This window comes from Mytilus trossulus, chromosome 4, assembly GCF_036588685.1.
Source record: "Mytilus trossulus isolate FHL-02 chromosome 4, PNRI_Mtr1.1.1.hap1, whole genome shotgun sequence".
NCBI lineage: Eukaryota > Metazoa > Mollusca > Bivalvia > Mytilida > Mytilidae > Mytilus > Mytilus trossulus.
The window spans coordinates 51,592,850-51,618,668 of NC_086376.1; the positions used below are offsets into that span (position 1 = coordinate 51,592,850).

The 25,819-nt window shown below is 32.2% G+C and overlaps 1 pseudogene; it reads left to right on the top strand.

Moving 5' to 3' along the window:
* The first annotated feature begins 539 nt into the window (after positions 1-539).
* On the top strand, positions 540-24,540 carry LOC134716664 (uncharacterized; annotated as a pseudogene).
* Positions 24,541-25,819: the final 1,279 nt, after the last annotated feature.

Genomic DNA, 25,819 nt, shown 5'->3' on the forward strand with positions numbered 1-25,819 from the left:
ATCCATCTGTCTGTCAGTTCGTCTGTCCCATGAATATTTTTCGTCACATTTGTCTTAGGAAATACAATACAAGGATTTCTGAAATTTGGTTTCAGGGTCTACATAAGTCTGCTTAACCGTTTGATGCCTTTTCAGATTAATCGCTGAACAATTTCCTGTTTACCAAACTCTTGTATGATTTTACACATAATAGCCAAGTTGAAAATTTTCGTCACATTTTTCTGAAGAACTACAATACAAAGATTTCTGAAATTAAGTTTCAGGTTATATATTAGTCTGTTTTATTGTGTGATGCGTTTTCAGATTTATCACTCAACAACTTCCTGTTTACCGAACACTTGCAAATTTTTACACTATTAAAATTATCCACTTGCTGAGGGATATCATCAGTGAGCAGTAGCTTGTAGTTTCACTGGTTTTAGCTAGTTTTATCTTCTGACAGCTACTTTACAATATTAACTGTGAAGTTTCTCTTTGTAGATCATATGGTGGAACCAGTGCATTAAAAGCAAGAGTTTCAGCTGCAGTTCTTTAGAAGAATGAAGGTTATACCTGGGTTAACAAGGTATTGTGTTACAGCTATTATAAATACTGTGTATTTCCTCTTTCATTTTACCCTATGTAACATAAACATAGTATAATGTTTTTGACCTGTCAATTTCAGTTTCTAAACAAACTATTCATAACTAATACCATGAATACAGTGATTTTTGCTGAATTTGATACGAATGACCTTACAAAGTTCAAATTGGACTTAATTTTTTCAATTAATTTTTTCGCAGCAATGTCTGTCCACTACATGAATGATGCTAATTTGGTTTTTAATTGTTTAAATATAAAGCAGTGTGTGGTTGACCTTCATGTGACCCCATCTAAAGTTCAAATATAGAATTTAAAGGGAGGGTTATGTTTTTTGTCATCTAAAACACTAGTTTACCTTGTTTTAGGTTAACAAGAAAGCATTACTGTCACCAGGCACAATCTTTGTTAGAGTTGGACAAAGGATTGACAGAAAGAGACTGGCAAAAGAAGAATAGCTCCTTAGTTCAATTCAAACATGACAGATTTAAAAGAAAGGTAAAATCATGGCATATAATTTATAGTCAATTTAGTGACAGCCTTATAAAAAACAAAGAATATGGGGTATCCAGTACATGTACAACAAAAAACACAAAAAAGCAAAGGAACAGCTCTTTTATTGCGATTCTTCATCTCAAAGTCTCATTAAAGTCTCAACAAGGACAAAATAAAAGTCTCACCTCACTGCAATTTATTGATAATTTTTGATTACACATAAGTATATGATTGAATTCTAAAAATGTAGACATATATAGCTTGTTTCTCAGATATGAAGTGCCTTATTAGGTTATCAAAAAACTTCATTAATCAGTGCAGTACAATCTGTTGTATAGATACAGGTATATTGATGTTACCTCCATGAAATGTTTTGAAGTGATAATTTCAATGTGGATAGGAAAGAGGACCAAGAATAGGTGGTGTACCTCTAATTTAAAATTTAGTATATTAATGACTGTTCTACAATTGAAGCATGATGTGATATAAGAGAAGTTATCTCAATAATAATTACTGTCAATTCAGAAATTATTGCAAGGTTTTTATTATTGCCAATATTGTGAATGGATTATGATCGCAATAATTAAAACTGGCATTTTGAATTTTTTTGTTTGAACTAGACAGGATTTTTTCTGAAAATCGTAAACATTAAAATCGCATTTTAGTTTAAAATGACAAAATCTAAAAATAATTGCTGTTTTAAGAATTGATTTGGTCCTAGGTTGATGGTTAGAGATGTCTCATTATTTTCCCAAAACATGAGAGATTACTAAAACAATGTAAAAGCATGTGCAAATACTTGTCAAAGAAGTTGGCCCTAGTCTCATCCGATATAAATCTATATTTATTGCAACTCTTTTTCTGATAGAAGGTCAATGTGTGTGTGTTATAAGTATAGCTGTTTCAATAATTGGCATTGAAATCTTTCATACATATGTTATTTTTTTTTATATTTTAACCCTAATAAAGTGTTGTGTACGGTGTTTAGCTGACCACATAAATCCTTATATTACGAATTACAAATGTGACGAGGTTTGATTGGATAACAACACAGAGATGTCAGTATATATTCAGGAAACTGCCCAGGTATATACTTTTATCCCCAATTGGAACCTCAAAAACATCATCATAACACCGGTAACTATGTGACGTAGTCAAAAACTATCAGACTGTCAGAGGCAAAATAATGTGTGCTTCAGTCAATAATACATTTTTAATACAAAATCATTCAATTTAAACTTTTAATACTGAAATTTAATGTTAAAAGTGTTATTATAAATAATAACATACAAGATGAAATTATGTTCACAGCAAATAAGAAAAACCTCACGATGCCGAACATAGATATCAGGTTGGGTTTTTCAATATATATGTGTTGTCAACAAATACCTGCACTGGGAAATAACATTAAGGATGTACTTAGGTGAGCTTTTTTGACAGAAATCGGCACGGTGTACGGGAGATAACTCTTTCTGATTTTTTAAAAGACGTAAACGTTCAGTATCATTTAAAGTTAGTATCGACAATTTAATTCATTATCTGTAATCAATAAGACACATTAGAAATGAAACTGATGAGAAAATGTATCTGAATAACTTAAAAAATATTAAAATGTTTTACGACGTAGTCGATCTCATTTTCAGCACACTGCAGACAAAAACATAAACAAACATGGGGAAGGTGAACAAGAAATCATATTTTAAAAGAAGTCTGGTGAAATAAAGAATGGGGATATAAGGATAAAGATATAACAGATGAAGCATATGAGCAAAAACAACCTCATAATGACCATAACTACCAGGGGCGGATCCAGGATTTTTGAAAGGGGGGGGGGCGAAGATTTTAACTTTTAAAATTTTGGGCTTTAAAACATTTTAGTAAGTCATTGTAAGTGTAATATGCACTATTTAAACGGTTCCTGGTGTGGGGCATGTATATTTTATAGTTGCTGTAAAGTGTAAGGGTTGGACATTTTTTATGTTGTATTTTCCCTTTTTATCCAGATTTTTGTGACAAAAATGTCGGTTATTGATTTGGGGATGCTCGGCGGGCGGGCGGTTGGGCGGCAATCAAATGTTGTCCGTGCATTAACTCATGAACCGTTCAAATAAAGCTTTTTAAATTTTAAAATGTTGTTACTGACAACTAAATGAAGGTCAAGTTCAATAATGGCAATTTTGACTTTTACCGTTCAGGAGTTATGGTTTTTGAAAGATTGAAAAATGTTGTTTCCAGTCGTGTCTGTGCATTTACGCATGAACTGTTCTACCAAAGCTTCCCAAATTTTAATATGTTTTTACTGATGACAAAATAAAGGTCAAGTTCAATAATGATGATTTTGACTTTTACCTTTCAGGAGTTATGGTTCTTGAAAGAATGAAAATGGTGTTTCCATTCACGTTGTTGCATTTACTCACAAAACCATTCAATCTAAGCTTTTCAAATTTTAATATGTTGATACTGATGACAAAATAGAGGTCAAATTTGATATTGACAATTTTCACTTTCACCAATCATCAGTAATGGTTCTTGTGATATTGCCAGGACACAAATAAATGCTAATAAATCCGATTTGCTGTCGTTGTGACAGCCTCTTGTTTTAAAATTGTCTATCATAAAATGATAGTATTGATCTAAAGCTATGTACTTATATATTTGATGTAGGTCTTGTCAGTAAAAAATAGACATGGAAATTCCATGAAATTTACAATACGACCGACACGAGTTAAAAAAGACAAACACGCAGTTTTTATCAAAATGTCTGATTAATTATGTTTCAACCAACACAACTAAGGGAACCGAAGTGAGGGGGTTCCAAATCCACCAAAGACTACTAAAGTGTCTGAAATGACAACGAAGTTATGAATGACAGTCGACAAATGGAGACATAAAGGTCACACCCGCCAGGCAGGTTACAGTCTGGTCTTGAAAAAAAAAGTATTCTATATATATAAGTCCGGTGAAACAGACAATTTAGTCAGACATGCAAACCCCAGCAACAAAAAAGATATGCCCGTTTTTATTCATCATGTTCATTTAATGCTAAATCATTTTGTTGGAAATTTTTGTTTTTAGTAGCAAAAAAGTGGACAAGACTATTGTTTTCAATCCAGATACGGCCAGAGTTTTTGTTTAAGGCAAGAATCAGAGTCAGTTTGTTTTCTCTCAAATATCTCAGACTGCCTCCTCAAATCAAATGCTTCGTACCTGAATCTTGAAATCTTTCTAGAGCTAATACTGACTGGGGATCATTATTCAGCTATGTTATTTTAAAAAGGCTGAGGTGTTTGGGGTTAAACATATTTTCGTAGGTAAATAATATTGTGGAACTTTTTTTCATGAGCGTATAATAGTCTATAGAGTATTTACTATTACTTTCTTTTTGGTGGAATAGTGAAACAGAAGTCAATAAGATCTTGCTCAATCCTGTGTTGCTTTGAAGGTTTCCTGATTGTCATGACATCCTCAGCCTAAGCAATGTGTATTACTGTAATTTGAATTTTGAAATGACCGAGTGACGTTTTTTCAACGCACTGATCAACTCCACCAAAGCAAATCACATGACTTTGACAGTCAGTAAATACCAGCGAAAAATATCTTTATAAGAAAAGAATTGTCGTATTAATTAAAAAAAAAAGAAAAAAAACAGTCCGAGCAAAGGGGGGGGGGGGGGTACGCCCTCTACCCCCCCTCTGAATCCGCCACTGACTACAGTAACTTGAGTTAAATTTACTGCGACGAACCAGAGCAAACAGTCATTGTAGACAAAGGGTTGATTATAGAAGAGAAAGTTTTAAGCGCCCGAGAGCAACCATGGAGGGTCGGGAGGCAGATTGTTGAGTTGGGTATGCTGGCAGATGCACTTTAAGGATGCAGCAAGTGTGGCCTGCCTCTCCAACTGCATCATGCCACAGCCTCCATTAATTATGGACTATCTGCTATATTAAAGGTGAGGTTCAAAATTTAAAAAACAATTACCGGTAGTTATAATTTCAATAACAACTTATAAAGAGAGTGAACAGAGGGACCAACACTATAAGATTCCCTCACTATTTCCATACTAAATCTCTCACTCTTATTCTTGCTACATTTGTACAACCCTTGATATGCTGAATCTAAAAATGAACTTAGATTTTTGATTATTGATTATTGGCCCAGTTTTCAAGTTGGTCCAAATTGTAGTCCAAAATCAAACTTTGTTTGATTTCATCAAAAATTTGATAAATGGGGCTCTTTGATATGCCAAATCTAACTGTGTATGTAGATTCTTAATTTTTGGTCCTGTTTTCAAATTGGTCTACATTAAAGTCCAAAGGGTCCAAAATTAAACTTAGTTTGATTTTAAATTGAATTCTTGGGGTTCTTTGATATGCTGAATCCAAACATGTACTTAGATTTTTGATTATGGGCCCAGTTTTCAAGTTGGTTCAAATCAGGATCTAAAATTATTATATTAAGTATTGTGCAATAGCAAGAAATTTTCCATTGCACAGTATTGTGCAATACCAAGAAATCTTCAATTGCACAGTATTGCGCAATAGCAAGAAATATCTAATTGCAAAACATTGTGAAATAGCAATTTTTTTTTAATTAGAGTTATCTTTCTTAGTCCAGAATAGTAAGCAAGAAATATCTAATTGCACAATATTGTGCAATAGCAATAAATGTTATAATTGGAGTTATCTTTCTTTGTCTAGAATCAACTTAAATCTTTGTTATATACAATATACAATATATATTCACTTTTTACTACCAACTGATAGATTAAAACAATCATTACCATTCAGTGATAACAAGCAGGTTTTAGCTCACCTGGCAGAAAGGCCAAGTGAGCTTTTCCCATCACTTGGCGTCCGTCGTCCGTTGTTGTCGTCGTCGTTAACTTTTACCAAAATCTTCTCCTCTGAAACTACTGGGCCAAATTAAACCAAACTTGGCCACAATCATCATTGATGTATCTAGTTTAAAGTTTGTGTTTAATTACCTGGCCAACCATCCAAGATGGCCGCCATGGCTAAAAATAGAACATAGGGGTAAAATGCAGTTTTCGGCTTATAACTCAAAAACCAAAGCATTTAGGGCAAATCTGACATGGGGTAAATATGTTTATCAGGTCAAGATCTATCTGCCCTGAAATTTTCAGATGAATCAGACAACCCATTGTTGGGTTGCTGCCCCTAAATTGGTAATTTTAAGGAAATTTTACTGTTTTTGGTTATTATCTTGAATATTATTATAGATGGAGATAAACTGTAAACAGCAATAATGTTCAGAAAAGTAAGATTTACAAATAATTCAACATGACCAAAATGGTCAGTTGACCCCTTTAGGAGTTATTGCCCTTTACAGTCAATTTTTAACCATTTTTCGTAAATATCCATGATCTTTTATAAAAATCTTCTCCTCTAAAACTACCGGGCTAAAATAAACCAAACTTGGCCACAATCATCATTGGTGTATCTAGTTTAAAGTTTGTGTTTAATTACCCGGCCAACCATCCAAGATGGCCGCCATGGCTAAAAATAGAACATAGGGGTAAAATGCAGTTTTCGGCTTATAACTCAAAAACCAAAGCATTTAGAGCAAATCTGACATGGGATAAAATTGTTTATCAGGTGAAGATCTATCTGCCCTGAAATTTTCAGATGAATCAGACAACCCATTGTTGGGTTGCTGCCCCTAAATTGGTAATTTTAAGGAAATTTTACTGTTTTTGGTTATTATCTTGAATATTATTATAGATGGAGATAAACTGTAAACAGCAATAATGTACAGCAATTTGAGACTCAAAAATAAGTCAAATGACCAAAATGGTCAATTGACCCCCTAAGAAGTTATTGTCCTTTACAATCAATTTTTAACAATTTTCATAAAATTTGTAAATTTTTACTAACATTTTCCACTGAAACTACACGGACAAGTTCATTATAGATAGAGATAATTGTAAGCAGCAAGAATGTTCAGTAAAGTAAGATGTACAAACACATCACAATCACTTAAACACAATTTTGTCATGAACTGTCTGCTTCCTTTGTTTAATTCACATATACCAAGGTGAGCGACACAGGCTCTTTAGAGCCTCTAGTTTTACATCTTAATACTTTATGATGTATTTAAAAATGAGTAGTTATTGTTGCAAACTCCATTAGAAATTTTAATTGAGATCAGTTTTGGAATAAGGGAAAGGGGGATGTGAAGAAAAAAAATTGGGTTCAATTTTTCTCATTTGAAATTTCATAAATAAAAAGAAAATTTCTTCAACCATTTTTTTGAGAGGATTAATATTCAACAGCATAGTGAATTACTCTAAGGGAAAACATGTAAGGCGTCAAAGAGGCATTCATCATGTTTATATATATTTCACATTAAGAAGATGTGGTGTTATTGCCAATGAGATTATAAACCCTCCACTTGAGACCAAATGACATAGCAGTGAATAACTGTAGGTCATTGTACATGTACAACCTTCAACAATAAGCAAAACCCTTTACCCAACATTTAGTTATATAAGGCCTGAAATTACAAATTTAAAACAATTCAAACCAAAAAACTAATGGCCTACTCTATATACAAAAATCTATATAAAAAATTGGAAAGAAATAAGTTTGATATACATCAACAAATGACATCCTCTGACAATGTCTAAATCACACACTCTAGCCTGACTTTGACACATATGTATTATATCTAAATCATTCATCCACTTAAATGTTAATGTTCATGATATTTTTTGTTTCCAGATACCATGTTCAAACCTTGTCTGTAGATCTGTTAACCATGTGCCAACTGCATGGTAAAAGACACAACAGAACTTGGGATTCTAACACAAAGCTTGCATCAGGTAGGTTTTTAATAGCACACATGTGAACATTATAATATTTAAAAATGCAACTATGTGTTGTAGACCTTATTTTGTAAATATATATATACTAAATTTGTGACCTTGATCAGCGTTATCTCAAGGAACTCAGGCTTCGTCCAGCAAAAAAACTGACCGCCATTAAAAAGCATATAACATGTACATGTAGTGGCATTAAACAATAATCAATCAATCAATCAAATTGTATGCATGTATTTTTTATGTATAATTCATGTATCACTACCGGGAATTACTGAAGATGAAAATTTTATGTATAGCAGTTGCATAGATAGAAATTTCACTAAATGTGAACAAAATTTCCTGTAAAAGTTTTTAGAAAGGGATAGTCATTGATAGTGGTGAAATATATTTAAGAAATCGTTCATTAAAGGGTAATTTTATGAGAATTCAATTTATGCCCAATACATCTACCTTACCAAAAATAATTTTATATAATAAACTTAATTTAATATTTATTTTTAGCCTTGATTCATGCTGGTATAGGAGAAAGGCAAGTCAATAGCCTTCTTTCGTGCTGAATATTCCACATGTCAGTACATGGACTGTTTTGGCAAGGCAAAATGAAGCAGGCATTAAAGAATACTTATTTTGTATCATATTGTTGATCTAAAGTGCGTTAGTGTAATGGAATATATATGAGATTTATAAGTGTTAATTCCAAAAAGAAAGTAGTGAAAAGGTTAGCTTAGCCTGCAGATAGAAATGCCCAAAACAAAATTTCTGTTCTCAACACAAAAACATGTAGGTTCTTATGTAATAGACAAAACATATATATACTCATTGCTATTGCTGGGTTGTTGACTGTTTTACAAACCTATAATATTTCGGTAACTAATAAAGCAAGACATCTACGGAATGTTCAAATATTCTCTGCTGCACTAGAAAATTTTCATATATGAAATAAAATTAACTTTTATATTCTTGATATAAGCTTATTTATCAATTTAAATCCATAAAGAAGGAGAGATACTGCGTTTTATTGGCAAACAGAACATTTTACCTTTGAATCTTACTACCTTATATTTTCAATATCATGGACAAGACTTGATACTCATAAATATAAGCAATTAAGTCATTTATCAGTGCAGTAATGTCATCCATTTTTGTCCATTCGCTTCAGTTTATCACAGAAAGGCATGTGATTTCATTCATACAAATAAACAACAAATCTTAAGTTGTCTAGGCGTAAAAGTAGTCTGAATTTTTATTTCATTTTTATTAAAACTTCAATTTCTTTACAATAAAAAAAAACATGGAGTTATGAAAGATAGCAGATAAAAAGATTAACTGCTTTTTATTATTTTAATACTGACTTCATCAGCTTGAATATTATCTTGCACTTGATATTTTCATCAATTTATTGATATATGAAATATCAAAAACAAAAAATGTCATTATTTTATATATATTATACCCCTTTTAAGAGGTGCATAAAAACAGGAAATTTAGATCATTCTTGTGAGTTTTTAAATTTTTTGACAAATTGGTCCATGTTAATAATTTAACATTATTTTTTTAGTTAATGCATTTAAACCTGTGGCTGAAGAAAGTATGGTTGATGCAGCACAAGAAGAAGTTCAGTTAACTGCAGAGTAAGTTGAAGTAGTATACATGTACTTGTATGCCGCTTTATAACACGTGACAATAAGGGTCATGTGGGCTTTCACCAGCACTCTGCGACATTGTCCATCCTTCCATAGTTTTATTTTCAAAACATCTGTTTCGAAAACTCCTAAAAAGAAGTTATACCAAACTGTGCATATAATTTCATAATGGTATGTGAACCATGAAGCAACAAGGCCAACAATACTAAAAAAAAATTTTGTTATGGTTTAATTATAACTCAAAATTGTTTCAGAATAAATGAATAACAGATATAAAAAAAATATGGTTTGTACATGTACTCTGAAATCATAAGCTAAATCTCAAATGTTTGATTTACAAATTTTTGTTATTTTTTCATGGATCTTGTTTTCTTGGTGAGCAGTTCAGCCTCCGGTTCACTAAGATAAAAGATAACAATAACTTTTGGAGTATACACCCAAACCCTGTGTGCTTCTGTCCTCACATTGCTTAAGTTATATAAAGTAATCATCTAGTTCATAAGGTCATATAAAAAAGAAGATGTGGTATGATTGCCAATTAGACAACTGTCCACCAGAGACCAAAATTACATAGACATTAACAACTATAGGTCACTGTACGGCCTTCAACAATGAGCAAAGCCCATACCGCAGTCACCTATAAAAGGCTCTGATATGATAATGTAAAGCACTTCAAACGTGAAAACTAATAGCCTTATTTATACATAAAAAAATGAACGAAAAACAAATATGTAACACATAAACAAATGACAGCCACTGAATTACAAGCTCCTGACTTGGTACAGACACATACATAAATAATGTAGCGAGGTTAACCATGTTAGCAGGATCCCAATCCTCTCCCTAAACTAGGGCAGTGTTATAACAGTTCAACATAAGAAAGAACTATAAAAATCAGTTGAAAAAGTCTTAACACATTAGATGGACAAAAATACAAGTGGACGTGGCCAGGTACATGTACATCCCTACAACAAAAATCACAATGAACAGTTCTGAGTGTACTCATGTTAACTTCTACATAGACATTCCGTATCTTGGTAAAATTAGTTTAAAATAGGCAATTTTCAAAGTTCTTTATGTATTACTCTTTGCTTTAAATAATCTTAATTATCAATTTCTTTTTTATAGGAATGACGGTCTGTGCTTGAGTGTAGATGGAGCATGGCAAAAGAGAGGTAGCGGAAGAGGATATGACAGTTTATCAGGTCAGTGTAGTGTTATTTAATTATTTAATATATTTCATAAAATTGAGAATGGAAATGGGGAATGTGTCAAAGAGACAACAACCCGACCAAAGAAAAAAACAACAGCAGAAGGTCACCAACAGGTCTTCAATGTAGCGAGAAATTCCCGCACTCGGAGGCGTCCTTCAGCCGGCCCCTCTACAAATATATACTATTTCAGTGATAATGAACGCCATACTAATTTCCAAATTGTACAAAAAAAGCTAAAATTCAAATAATATTTGATACTTGTGGGATAGTCACATGTTAAAATATATTTTTAAAAGTAGACAAAAAATGGCTAATAGCAAAAAGCATATTGCATGGTTATTTTTAGCTCACCTGGCCCGAAGGGCCAAGTGAGCTTTTACCATCACTTTGCGTCCGTCGTCCGTCGTCTGTCGTCCGCCATCCGTCGTCGTTGTTAACTTTTACAAAAATCTTCTCCTCTGAAACTACTGGGCCAAATCAAACCAAACTTGGCCACAAACATCATTGGGGTATCTAGTTTTAAAAATGTGTGGCGTGACCCGGTCAACCAACCAAGATGGCCGCCACGGCTAAAAATAGAACATAGGAGTAAAATGCAGTTTTTGGCTTATAACTCAAAAACCAAAGCATTTAGGGCAAATCTGACATGGGGTAAATATGTTTATCAGGTCAAGATCTATCTGCCCTGCAATTTTCAGATGAATCGGTCAATCGGTTGTTGGGTTGCTGCCCCTGAATTGGTAATTTTGAGGAAATTTTGCTGTTTTTGGTTATTATCTTGAATATTATTATAGATAGAGATAAACTATAAACAGCAATAATGTTCAGCAAAGTAAGATCTAAAAATAAGTCAACATGACCAAAATGGTCAGTTTACCCATTTAGGAGTTATTGCCCTTTATAGTAAATTTTTAACCATTTTTCGTAAATTAAAGTAATCTTTTACAAAAAACTTCTCCTCTGAAACTGCTGGGCCAAATTAATCCAAACTTGGCCACATTCATCTTTGGGGTATCTAGTTTAAAAAATGTGTGGCGTGACCTGGTCAACCAACCAAGATGGCCGCCATGGCTAAAAATAGAACATAGGGGTAAAATGCAGTTTTTGGCTTATAACTCAAAAACCAAAACATTTTGAGGAAATCTGACATGATAAAAATGTTTATCAGGTCAAGATCTATCTGCCCTGAAATTTTCAGATGAATCGGTCAATAGACCACTTTCGAGTTCATCCGTCACCGGCAAAAACTCGTCAATTATACACGCCTTTATGACGTCATTTACCAGATAGAGGGGCTCGCCTGTATCCCTGCACTATTTACGTTCATCAAGCGTCTTAGTGATCGTCTTTGTGCAGGATAAAATAGAAATAATGGTTGCTCTGTAGGTACTTACTGACATTTCCCTAATGACAGCAGTGTTGATTGTCAATTTTGAGAATTCAATTTGCCGAATAATTCGTACAATATAGAATTATAGTTTTCCAACCACTCGCTCAACATTGGAAGGAAGTGACGACGCCCCTAAACGCACAAATGACGATGATAAAGGCGCGTATAATTGACGAGTTTTTTCCGGTGACGGATGAACTCGAAAGTGGTCTATTGGTTGTTGGGTTGCTGCTCCTGAATTGGTAATTTTAAGGAAATTTTGCTGTTTTTGGTTTTTATCTTGAATATTATTATAGATAGTGATAAACTGTAAACAGCAATAATGTTCAACAAAGTAAGATCTACAAATAAGTCAACATGACCGAAATGGTCAGTTGACCCATTTAGGAGTTATTGCCCTTTATAGTCAATTTTTAACCATTTTTTCGTAAATCTTAGTTATCTTTACAAAAATCTTCTCCTCTGAAACTACTGGGCCAAATTAATCCAAACTTGGCAACAATCATCTTTGGTGTATCTAGTTTAAAAAATGTGTGGCGTGACCAGGTCAACCAACCAAGATGGCCACAAAGGCTAAAAATAGAACATAGGGGTAAAACGCAGTTTTTGGCTTATAACTCAAAAACCAAAGCGTTTAGAGCAATCTGACTTGGGGTGAAATTGCTTATCATATCAATATCTATCTGCCCTGTAATTGTCAGATGAATCTGACAACCTGTTGTTGGGTTGCTGGCCGTGAATCGGTAATTTTAAGGAAATTTTGCTGTTTTTGGTTATTATCTTGAATATTATTATAGATAAAGATAAACTGTAAACAGCAATTATGTTCAGCAAAGTAAGACCTATAAATACCGAAATGGTCAATTGACCCCCTAAGGAGTTATTGTCCTTTATAGTCAATTTTTAACAATTTTCATAAAATTTGTAAATTTTTAATTAACATTTCCACTGATACTACTGGGCCAAGTTCATTATAGATGGAGATAATTGTAAGCAGCAAGACTGTTTAGTAAAGTAAGATTTAAAACACATCACCATCAACAAAACACAATTTTGTCATGAATTCATCTGCTTCCTTTGTTTAATATTCACATATACCAAGGTGAGCGACACAGGCTCTTTAGAGCCTCTAGTTAAAATATCTCAAAACCAATATACATTTTGACCTCATTAAAGAAATCACTGGAAAATTCATTTACGTGTACATGATGTAAATAAGGATCAAAGTCTTAAAAAAAATATTGTAAAAAAAAAGCTTTATGAAAAAACCTGTGTTAGAAAAAGTTTTAATTTGACTATCATTCAAAAAAGCAATAAGTTAGGACTCTTTATTATTTTAGTTGTATAACAAATGTATAAAATATATGTAGTTATTTATGTTGGTAAAAAATAATCAATCTTTTCAGGACATTGCACAATGATCGGGTCAAATTCTGGGAAGGTGCTTGGCTTTTCAGTGAGGAGCAAATTATGCAAAGTTTGCGATATCACTAAAAGTAAGAAAGCTACCCCAAAGCCGCATAACTGTAACATCAACTGGGAAGGAAGCAGTAAAGCCATGGAGCAAGACATGGTTATTGAAATGGTATCAAAGCAAGATAAGGCAGGACATTCTGTATCAACAATAGTAGCTGATGATGACACTACAACCATTTCGCGATTAAGAAGTGTTGTAAATCCAGGTACGGTATTAAGAAAAAATCTGATCGAAATCACGTCAGGAAAAATTTTACGTCAAAATTATATTCCTTTCAACCAAAACATAAGAGACTATCCAAGAAAGTCATTGCATATCTTCAGAAGTGTACTCTACATGATATCACAGAACCAAGGCAATGAAGAAGGAATTTCTCAAGGATTTGATGCCATATCACTTCATCCATTTGGGGACCATACATTATGTAATCCAAATTGGTGTTCTCATGTTCAAGATCCACTGAAAAAGTACAAATCACTCCCTTATGGACGTCCATTGACAGATTCAGCACTACAAAAGTGCTTGATAGATTTTTTTGCTGAACTTAAAATGCATTGTGAAAAATATGCAACCCTAGGCAGTACACAAGCCAATGAATCTCTTAATAAGACGATAGCATCAAAGGCACCAAAGGCACACTTCTACAGTGGTACTTCAAGTTTATACCATAGGGTAGCTGCTGGTGTATCTCAAAAGAATGTTGGTCACAGTTATATATCAAAGGTAAATATCCCTTTCATAAAAGAAAGATAATGATTTTATTTTCAACTCTTTTGGCTAAATAGAAAACTAAAGGCCTTAATTATGTAAAAAAATGAACAGAAAACAAATATGTAACACATAAACAAAAGACAACCACTGAATTACAGGCTCCTGACTTGGGACAGGCACATACATAAATAATGTGGCGGGGTTAAAAGACCATATTGTTGCTGAATTTGCATTATAGGTGTCATACCACCAATTACTCCCTCAAATTTAGAACGTATGTGAAAGTAGGCCTACTCGGACAAAAAATAGTGCATTTGATGTCATTGTTTACTTAAACTAACCAACAAATTGGCAGAAATGAAACTTTTGGTGAAAGAGAAATATAATAAGACCATTTTGAGCTAAAATTTACTTGTTTATGAGTTTGCTGTAGTGGATTATAATATAAAAAAAGTCTGAGGGTCACGCGATTACATTCCTTTGATTATAATTGCTTAAAAAAAATGGCGTCTGTCTATAAAATGATAACAGTTTTGCAGGATGACAATTTAATGGTGGCGCGGGTCATTTGATGATGGCGCAAAACATTTGAACGATGGCGGGGCGCCATCATTAAACAGGCCATGGAGATCCCTGATCCATACTAAGAAACAAATGATAGATGTTTATTATAAATTAGAAAATTGAATATTTTAATAAAAAAAAAAATCTGTATCATAGACCCAGGCGCCTGTGCACTGATTAACTCAACCTTGGCAAATCACATGACTTTGACAGTCAGTAAATACCAGCGAAAAATATCTTTTTAAGAACAGAATTGTCGTATACAAATTAAATACTCAGGAAATGGCAAAGTTCACGAATTCTAGTCTGATTAATCATTTTACTAAAAAAAAAAAAAAAAAAATCCGAGCAAAGCCCTCTACGCCCCCCTCTGAATCCGCCACTGTTTACCATACATATAAACAGAAACAAGGTCATTATACCTACAAATAGAAACAAGGCTTCAGATACATGAAATAACATGCAAAACTCATGATCAATAATATCCAATTAAAACAAGAGAATGCTTCACCATATACATTATAAAATCTACTTGTGGCTGCTAAATTTATAGTCCATTGAAATTTCTACTGTACTGAGTGGTTTTTGTTACTATCATGCAATTAATATGAATAAAAGGAAACAGAACCAATAAAAAAAACAGGGAATTGTAAATCATTATAATGACTCTTCGTGAGGGCAAAAATGGGTGCCTCACTTGCTCTTCTCTTGAAAAACATCTGTCACCCTGAAAAAGATTTATATATTTTTGTATTCCCTCAGAACTCCTAAGTTAGGAATTTTGGCTCCTGGAAGCATTTAGTACATTTGAGTCTTTGTTTAAGTTATTTTGGTAGATTTCTTTTTTATATTAACATTTGGCATTTTTATATCATTTAACAGAACACAAACCAATATGTCTAAACAAATAAGAGAAGGCACATGTTATCAGTCTGGGATATTATCTTCCAGTGTTACTGAAGATGTCATTGAAGAAATCCCTGCTCCAAAGGCTTCTCCATTTTCAGAACCTTTGACAGTACCTGCAGCAGTGAAACCTGTATTCTTTGACCTTGAAAGTACTGGTTTAGGTAATTACATTTACAAATATTATTAATGATAAATTACATATAGACGTGTACATTAAATGTTGTATAAAAGCAACAGTTTCAGTGTAAAATAACTTGTATGCTTTTACCCAACTATAGAAAAAAATGCACCATGAATATACTTCTAACAGCCATATATAAAAACCAGGAGATGTGGTATGATTGCCAGTGAATAACTGTCAATCAAAGTTCAAATGAAGTAGTGTAAGCAATTGTAAGCAAACATACAGTATTCAACAATGAGAAAAACCCATATTGTAAAGTTAGCTGTAGAAGGGTGGACATTAAAAATATGAATAAATTTATTTGAGAAATTTGAAGGCATAACTAATAACAAATCAATATTGCACAAAACAAATACGACAAACATAAACCAATGACAACTACTGAACTACAGGTTCCTTGACTAGTGAAAGGGACAAAAAGAATGTGGTGGGGTTCTTTGAGCCTTATATAGAATAAAAATTTATTAATAATGAATGGCAATAATTTATTTTGAATTTATAGACCCATAAAATTATTCAATGTGAATAGTCAAAAATTAATTTTATGGTTCATTAAATTCAAAATGAATACTAGCCATTCATTAATTAGGCAGAAAACTTACTTTTTGAAAACTGACAATGCTCTTTCACATATTGTTATATTTTGAAGTAGCATTTGAATTTTTACATATATATCAAAATGTCTAAATATTTACTACCTAAGTAGGCTAATTTTATTGATTTTTTCAGCAAGGACTTCCCACATCACACAAATGGCAGCAGTATATGGGGACAAGAAATGGAGCACCTATGTCTTTTCAAAACAGCCTATTTCCAAAGGGGCATCAGATATTACAGGCCTATCAATTGCAGGCAACAGCATGTATCACCATGGCAAAGAGGTCGTCTCATCCAGTGTATCCTGTGCAATTGAAGGATTCCTTTTATTTTTACAGCAAGTTCCTAGACCAGTTTTTCTTGCTGGACATAACATTAAAGTTTTTGATTGTCCTCTTTTGTTCAATGCATTGGAAAACAATGAAAAAGTTTCTGAATTTGTTAAACTTATATATGGCTTTATTGATACTAAAGTCCTTTTTAAAAAACAGTTGCCAAATTTATCTTCATATTCACAAGAAAATATATATAAATCTGTAACTGGTAATAATTACAATGCACATGATGCCTTAGAAGATGTCTCTTCTCTACAACTCTTAGTTAATACAAGTAATGTTAGTATTCACTCATGTAATGAAGCTACTTTTGATTGTAACTACAGTAAAACCTGTTTAAACCGGCCGGCTACGGGACTATGAAAAAGGGCCGGTTTGGACAGTGAGTCGGTTTATTCAGGTTTCCGTTTTGAAATAAATGACGTCCGATATTTTGCATGTAAACGTTCTCTCTGATTGTATAATTATATCTGATAAATTAAAATTTTTTCACTTCGTTATTCATTGTTTGCATTTGCATCATAATACTCGCGTTGTTTGGATTGTGAGACGAGAGTTTCGATTTACTTCCATGATCCTTAATTTGAAACGTCGGAATTGCCGATTAAAAAGCTTGAATATTATCAAACGTAGTTTCATCACTATCGAAACATTGTAGTACAGTGTACCATACCCATTGATTGTTGACATCCGGGTGTTTTGCCTAATCAGGGTCATTGGTTTAGGGGTTCACAACAGGAAACCAGGAATACGAAATCACGATGTAAATTTCTTACTCCGCGATTTAAATTTGTTTATCCAAGTTACAACTCAGTTCAATCGGAGATATATTCGGTGTGTCTTTTCGTTTAATTGACATGTGTATAATGTTTAAATAAATAATACAGCTCAATACTGTTCAATTTTAAGTTCACAGTTTAACACCTGACTAATTGATTATCCTGAAAAGCCATATTGTATAAACAAATATTTTTTGATTGCATATCGATCATTGAAATTAATTAGACAAACCGGTTTTGACAGGTAATAATTAATGTAATTAAAAGTATTGGGACTGCATCATTAGACCGGAATTCGGAATACACAGGGTCCGGTTTACAAAGGTTTTACTGTATGTATTATCATCTCTTGCTTATTCTATGTGCTTAAAAAAAAATATTTCATCTTATAATGATATTGTAGAAAATAGAAAATATCAAGCAAAGGTATGGCTAGGAAAGCTGCTGGTAGTAATTTGTCTTTGCATAACTTGAAAATTGCTTACAATAGAAATGGAGAAGATGGTATAAAAAGCATTTTATCTGAGTCATGTGGTAAAAGTGTGAGAGTGACAAAGTCTGTAAAGATTGTTAAAGCTATGTCAAAATACTTTTCTTAGCCCTGAAATCAACAATTTTGATAAGAATTAAGTAAACATATTGTGAGCATGGCGTGCAAATATCACCTAAAGCCCCTTCTTGATATTAGAAATACCTGAATATTTATTAGCAAAATACAGTGTAAAATTATTTTATTGATCACAGGGCTTATTTCAAAATTTTCTGTTATTTCCAGGTAGTTATTGCTGGTCCAGTTCTTACAAAACAAATTGTTAACATGTTGTTTTATACATAGACTTTGAATATCCATTTTAATCCAGATGTTGTAATATTATAAAAAGTTAGTACATGGTTTCCCTTATTTTATTAGGGCATAATGAAGTGTATTTGATGCTTGAGTGACTTTTGATATCAGACTTGACACATTATACCTATTTATGTATATATATTTTGAAAACTAATAAGAAATTTTGCTGCTTTTATAATCATCATAGATATGTCATACTTGAAAACAGTAATGCTACACTAGTTGTTTTTTATTTATGTTATATGAATTAATTTTCTAAATGATGAAAACTTTTTAGTATTGATCAATAAGTGTATGTTGTATAATATCAAAATATTAGGCTGAAATTGAATGACATTCACTTATAAGAGTTATCGTTCTTGCAATGTCCAGCTTCATATTTTTTGCTGTTATTTAGAAATGTTTAGGAAAAAGGACATTTATAGCTATCTATGCGGTATGGGATTTGCTCATTGTTAAAGGCTGTTAAGTGACCTATTGAAACTATGTAGAGAAATTAAATACACAGTGAAGGAATTGGCCTCCTATTTAGTATGAATCTGATTTTTCTCTCCATATTTTCCAATTCACCATTTTTTTTTACACAAATGCACACCTTTTTTATGCTGATTGGTAGAGTACCTAGGTGTTTGCATGATCAACAGAATTTTTCCACACTCTTTAAATGGAAATTACTTTAAAATTTGATATACTGCTTGAATTTTGTTTAGATATAAGGTGTAATAACTCATTTTTAGAAGATGTCGTCACTTCTTTTTGTCAGACAACCAAATTATATTAAGAGGTAAACTTTGCCCAACGTCCAACGTGCATCAAATGTCATTTTTTATAAATGTTAGTATTTTAGGAGTCAGGTAGAATATATATACTTGAGCTCACTACGATACCAGTACTATATACCATTAATTAACATTTAATCAGATAATGCAATTTTCATGTATACTCAAATTAGTCTGACTGGTGTAGGGGAAAAAAAGGGGGAAGGGGTGCAAATTATCAAAAAACTAAAAATTTAAATCCATAACATATTTGTAGCTCACCGGGCTCGAAGGGCCAAGTGAGCTTTTCTCATCACTTGGCGTCCTGCGTCCGTCGTCCGTCGTCCGGTGTTAACTTTTACAAAAATCTTCTCCTCTGAAACTACTAGGCTAAATTTAACCAAACTTGGCCACAAACATCATTGATGTATCTAGTTTAAATTTGTGTTTTTTGACCCGGCCAACCAACCAAGATGGCTGCCACGACTAAAAATAGAACATGGAGGTTAAATGCAGTTTTTGGTTATTACTCAAAAACCAAAGCATTTAGAGCAAATCTGACAAGGGGTAAAATTGTTTATCTGGTCAAGATCTATCTGACCTGAAATTTTAAGATGAATGGGACAACTCGTTGTTAGGTTGCTGCCCCTGAATTGGTAATTTTAAGATAAATTTTTCTGTTTTTGGATATTATCTTGAATATTATTATGGATAGATTTAAACTGTAAATGGCAAAAATGTTCAGCAAAGTAAGTTGACCCCTTTAGGAGTAATTGCCCTTTATAGTAAATTTTTATCCATTTTTCGTAAATCTTACAGTGACTTGACTGTAGGTGTTACTGTAAAAGTTTACCTATAGCTCAACCTGTTTTTAAATTTGACAACACAATAGGGACATTTAAATTGACCAGTTGGTATTGTTAGATTTAAATCTACCTTGATGCTACCTGTAAAGATTTTTATTCACCTAACCCAAAGTTTCAGCATGTTTTTTTCCTGAACCTTTTCTTACCTAGGATTATTCTATTAAGAAAGTGATAGGGAAGAAAATAGTTTTGGTTTTCATTGTTTTAAATCCCTAATATATATGATTTATCTATTTTTTTCCTAAAATTCTAAATCAGTAAAAGATTAAATTAAATATATGTATTAATATGTTTGAAAATTTAAACTGTTTTTACACACTAAATGCTTCTTTAAAATTCTAATCCCTATATATATAGTATTGTCCAGCTGCCTGTGAAACAAGAAATAGCTGTTCAGGTGTTTACATTTTTTTTAATTTTCAGAGGGATATGTTGTTCATTTCTTCACATGACCCTTCAAGATTCTCATTTTGGATTATTAATTGCAATGTTTGAAATCTTTTGGTGTCTTTGTGAATACAATATTGGATTTATTTTATTTGAATTCACTTCTTAGATTTTTTATAGCAATTTTGCTTCTTAAAATGTGATGTGTTTTTTTCAAGATTGTATTGTCACGAAGGACATCAAGGAGGAAATAATTCATTCAAACTGTTTTGTGGGGCTTACATTTGATGTTGTACATGTAAAATTCGAAATAATTTTGGAGTATACCATGCAGTGTTTTTCTTTGAAATCTATTATAATATTAGCAGGAGTTTTGTGCATAAAATGCTGTGTTTACTCAAGGAAATTCAAATTTTCATACAATGGGATTTAGTTATGTTAAAGATTAAAAAATTTCAAAACTGGGAATTCAAGTAGGAGATATAGTGTGAGTTCATCCAACATGTTTATGTGGCTTTAAATGTGATTTTAAAAACATTCATTATTAATTTTGGGATCTATTACAAACTAAAGATGAACTAACATTAAATGGGATCTTGGAAATGAAAAAAAATGTTGAATTAATGCAGTGGATATAGTCTAATCTAGTGATAAAGTGAAAATGAAAGTAAAATATTCTAAAATATTCCTAATGTGAGGATATGTTTTAAGTGAATGTGAAATTGGAAATAGTCATTATGAAATTCTGAATCAAATTTTGTTTGATTTGGAAATTTATCATAGGAAATGAAATGAAATGTTTTCTGTGGATATAGTAAAATCAAGTGTTATATAGTAAAAATATAACTAAGATATTACAAAATATTTGTAAAGTGAGGATAACTATTTGAAATATAGTAATGGAAATGATAAGCAAAATTGAAAGATTCTGATTATGTAAAGATTCTGCACCTGTTTAATTGGGATGTATATCATGGGAAGTTAATCAGAATTTATACTATGGATTTAGAAAAAAATCTAGTGAAGTAGTGAAAAATGAATAAAATTGGGAATTATTTAAAATCTTTGGAATTCTGGATGAGATGTCAAATATCAGTGTAAAAAAATAAATGAAATTGTTTATTCAAATATCATGAATATGATTTTGATGTTTCATAAGGTGAGTGAAATGACTGGATTATTTAGGGTATTAAACACTGCTAGTAGTGGCTATGCAAACATTAAGATGAAATGTACTGCATTTTAGGCCATGCAATTTTAAATAAACTGCAAGAAAATAACATTCATGATATAGTCATTCTTGTTAGGCTTGATCACTCCTAATATTTTGAATGACAGTAAAATAAAAAATCTCTCAATAGAATAATCCTAGGTTAGAAAAAGTTCAGGAAAATAGCATGCTGAAACTTTGGGTTAGGTGAATAAAATTTTTTACAGGTAGCATCAAGGTAGATTTAAATCTAACAATACCAACTGGTCAATTTAAATGTCCCTATTGTGTTGTCAATTTTAAAAACAGGTTGAGCTATAGGTAAACTTTTACAGTAACACCTACAGTCAAGTCACTGTAGTTAACTTTTACAAAAATCTTCTCCTCTAAACCTACTGGGCCAAATTTTACCAAACATAGCCAAAATCATTATTAGGCTATCTAGTTTAAAAATTGTGTTTTGTGACCGGGCAAACCAACCAAGATGGCCACTACGGCTAAAAATAGAACATAGGGGTAAAATTCAGTTTTTGGCTTATAACTCAAAAAACAAAGCATTTAGAGCAAATCTGACAATGGGGTAAAAGTGTTAATCTGGTCAAGATCTATCTGCCCTGAAATTTTGAGATGAATCGGACAACTGGTTGTTAGGTTGCTGCCCCTAAATTGGTAATTTTAAGGAAATTTTGCTGTTATGGGTTATTATCTTGAATATGATTATAGATAGAGATAAACTGTAAACAGCAATAATGTACAGCAATTTAAGACTAAAAAATAAGTCAAAATGACCAAAATGGTCAATTGACCCCCTAAGAAGTTATTGTCCTTTATAATCAATTTTTAACAATTTTCATAAAATTTGTAAATTTTTACTAACATTTTCCACTGAAACTACACGGACAAGTTCATTATAGATAGAGATAATTGTGAGCAGCAAGAATGGTCAGTAAAGGAAGATGTACAAACACATCACAATCACCTAAACACAATTTTGTCATGAACTGTCTGCTTCCTTTGTTTATTCACATATGCCAAGGTGAGCGACACAGGCTCTTTAGAGCCTCTAGTTATTTTGTATTTTAATTAATAAGATATGTTATGCCTATCAAATGCCAAAATTATAGAAATTTGTTAATTTAAGTTAAATGTTTTAGTTGTGTTGTTATAGAAAAAATAGCGATACCTTTGATTCTGTGATATGCTATAGTTATGACCTAATAAAATTGATAAACATCAACGATTTAATGTCTTTTGTTATTTTTTTGGTAAAATGATGTCTCAAATACAAATATTTTCAATATGCATGAGGTAAATGATATTTTTAAGCTTCTATACCACAAAGATATCAAGATATGAGACTTCAGAGGTGCTAAAATTAGATATGTCCAGGTATTTTCAGGAGGCCATATTTTTTAAACAATGCCCATAAGGTATCATTATTAAAGCATTTTTTAGTTCATTACACATTATTCTATTAGAATAACCCTGGTTTACAAACTTGTTAATTTATTAAAATTTTCATGTCTCACCTAAGTACATCCTTAAGTCAGGGGTAATCCGTAATATATGTGTAATTCAGGTTTCCGACAGGGTATTTACTGTGACATTCCCGGCTTGGGGCTTATATCCCTTCGCCTTCAGCTCAGGGGATATAATCTCTGTATTAGGTTTCTTTCAGATGAAACATGTAAATGTCTCCACAACTGTATCGAAATTAAAAGTTGGTGATAACATTCACAACTATTTGCGCTTGTACAAGTTAATTGTTCTTAGTAGAATATCAAATTTGTTTTATGAATAGAAAACAATCATGTGAAAATTATTTGGGAGCAGGAATTTCAAATGTTCAGAAATGTACATTGAATATGAAGCAAAACAAAGATTTTCGTTACTGTGTAAGGTCAAAATGGATCATGCCCGCTTGCTTAGTACCTATATGCTGTGTACTGATAATACATGGTGAACACAGGGACATCTTGAAACTTGCGTGAATTTTGTTAAATTAAAAAGATTTTTCTAAATATTTTCTTTTTGTATTTTTCTAGCATAAGAAAACTTTTCAACAAATTAAAGCAGCAGTTATAGCAGGAGAAACATATCAACCACAAATTGAAGAAAATGTGTTGGTAAGAGACATTGAAAAGATTCCAACAAAATATTCTTTGGAAGGCTTAGACAATTATGTTGTGTTTGATTTAGAAACAACTGGGTTATCAAGAACCTCTGATATAACACAAATATCAGCATATGATGGGACAAAAATGCTAAATCTTTATGTGTCTTCACGACAATCTATTTCATCAAAGGCCAGTGATGTTACCGGTATAATCTGTATTACTTTCTCTTTGAAGAGAAACCAAATGTATTGCCATGGTGTTCCAGTTGAAAGTGTTTGTATAAGAACAGCCTTACTTCAACTAATTGAAATGAAACAGACAAAATCTCGTCCTGTGCTTGTTGGTCATAACATTCATATGATGTACCGTTACCTGTACTAAGAAATTTGTTGCACAAGTTTATCTGCTGAGTTCTATGGATAACCTAATTTATGGGTGCAATGACACTTTAAAAATTGCAAAACGTGAAATACCAAAAGCTGATGTTCAAAATTATAAGCAGCAAACATTAGTTCAAAAGTTTCTGAAGATTGTTTATGATGCTCATAATTCTGGGGAGGATGTCAGAAGTTTATACAAACTGTTCAATCTTCAGCTGAAACAGACATGTTCTGGAAAGCATTAAATTTTATTTACATTTAATTATTTGTCAATTGTAGAGGGTTTTTCTAATGTCGTTGTTAAAAAGGTTATTTCAAAAGACACTGCAAGGAAACTTTTCTGTACAGGGGCGTGTTTTTTGTTCTTCGGTAGTGAGCCAGAAGAGGTCCATTTCTATTTTTTTGCATTAGAAAGATCTTCTAGCTCTCTTCTTTTTAAATAGGTGGTTTAGATGGCAGAGACACAAAAACAAATATGGCGTCGTTTAGTCTAAATAACATTAATAAATTTATGAATGAAGATATATTAGAATGTGAGTAGTTATAAACGTTTTTATGGTATGCCAGTCTTAGTAGGACATATCTGTAGGACGATAAGCTGGATGAATATAAGAACTAGCCTACACTGACAATAACAGTTAAGGGACTTATTTGAAATTTTTTGGACAGAATTTTTATTCATTGGTGGTTAACACTACTTTCATTAACACCATCATGATTGGGCTAGTATAGTTTGTTTAATTATATAGATGAGGAATGAAGAAGTTCAAGTTGATGCTAATGTATAATGTCCAGTGACAAATATTTCATGCATGTTCAGGAAAACACCAGATAAAAATTCGGGTATATAATAATTTAAAAACGAAGAGATATGCTATAACTGCTAATTTAGGCAACTATCCTAATATAAAGTGGATGTAAGCAATTATAGGCCTTCAACAATGACAAACCCCGATACTTTAAAGCTGTTCATATAAGACCATGACAAGTTTGAAACAATTCAAATGATAAAACTAACGGCCTAATTATACAAAACAAAACAATTCGAAAAATATCAAAAATGAGTTAGACATGAACCAACGACAACAACTAAACTACAGGCTCCTAACTTTAGACCTGTTCATAAGAATATGACAGGGGTTGACAATAACCAAATTATACTGAAATTAACAGTCATAGGTCACCATACGACCTTTAACAATAAGCCAAGCAATCAGTCAGGGGGGGGGGGGGGGGGGGTTAAGCCTGATTTGCTTAGCAAAATTGAGTTAAAGGAAAACATTAAGAAAATTGCAATGAACAGAGCACACTTTTAAAGTCATGTCTATATATATCTATACGTATCATAATATTCTAAAAAATTGTAAACTTAATTCATGTCATCCAACATAACAAAAACGTGCTATATTTGACGGCAAATTGAATTTTTATTTTGTTGATCTTCCGTAGACTTTCTTCAGAAGAGGTCCAAATCCTTTTTTTTTAACTCTTCACCAGAAGACATTCTGGAGATGGACAGAAGAGACAAATAAAACA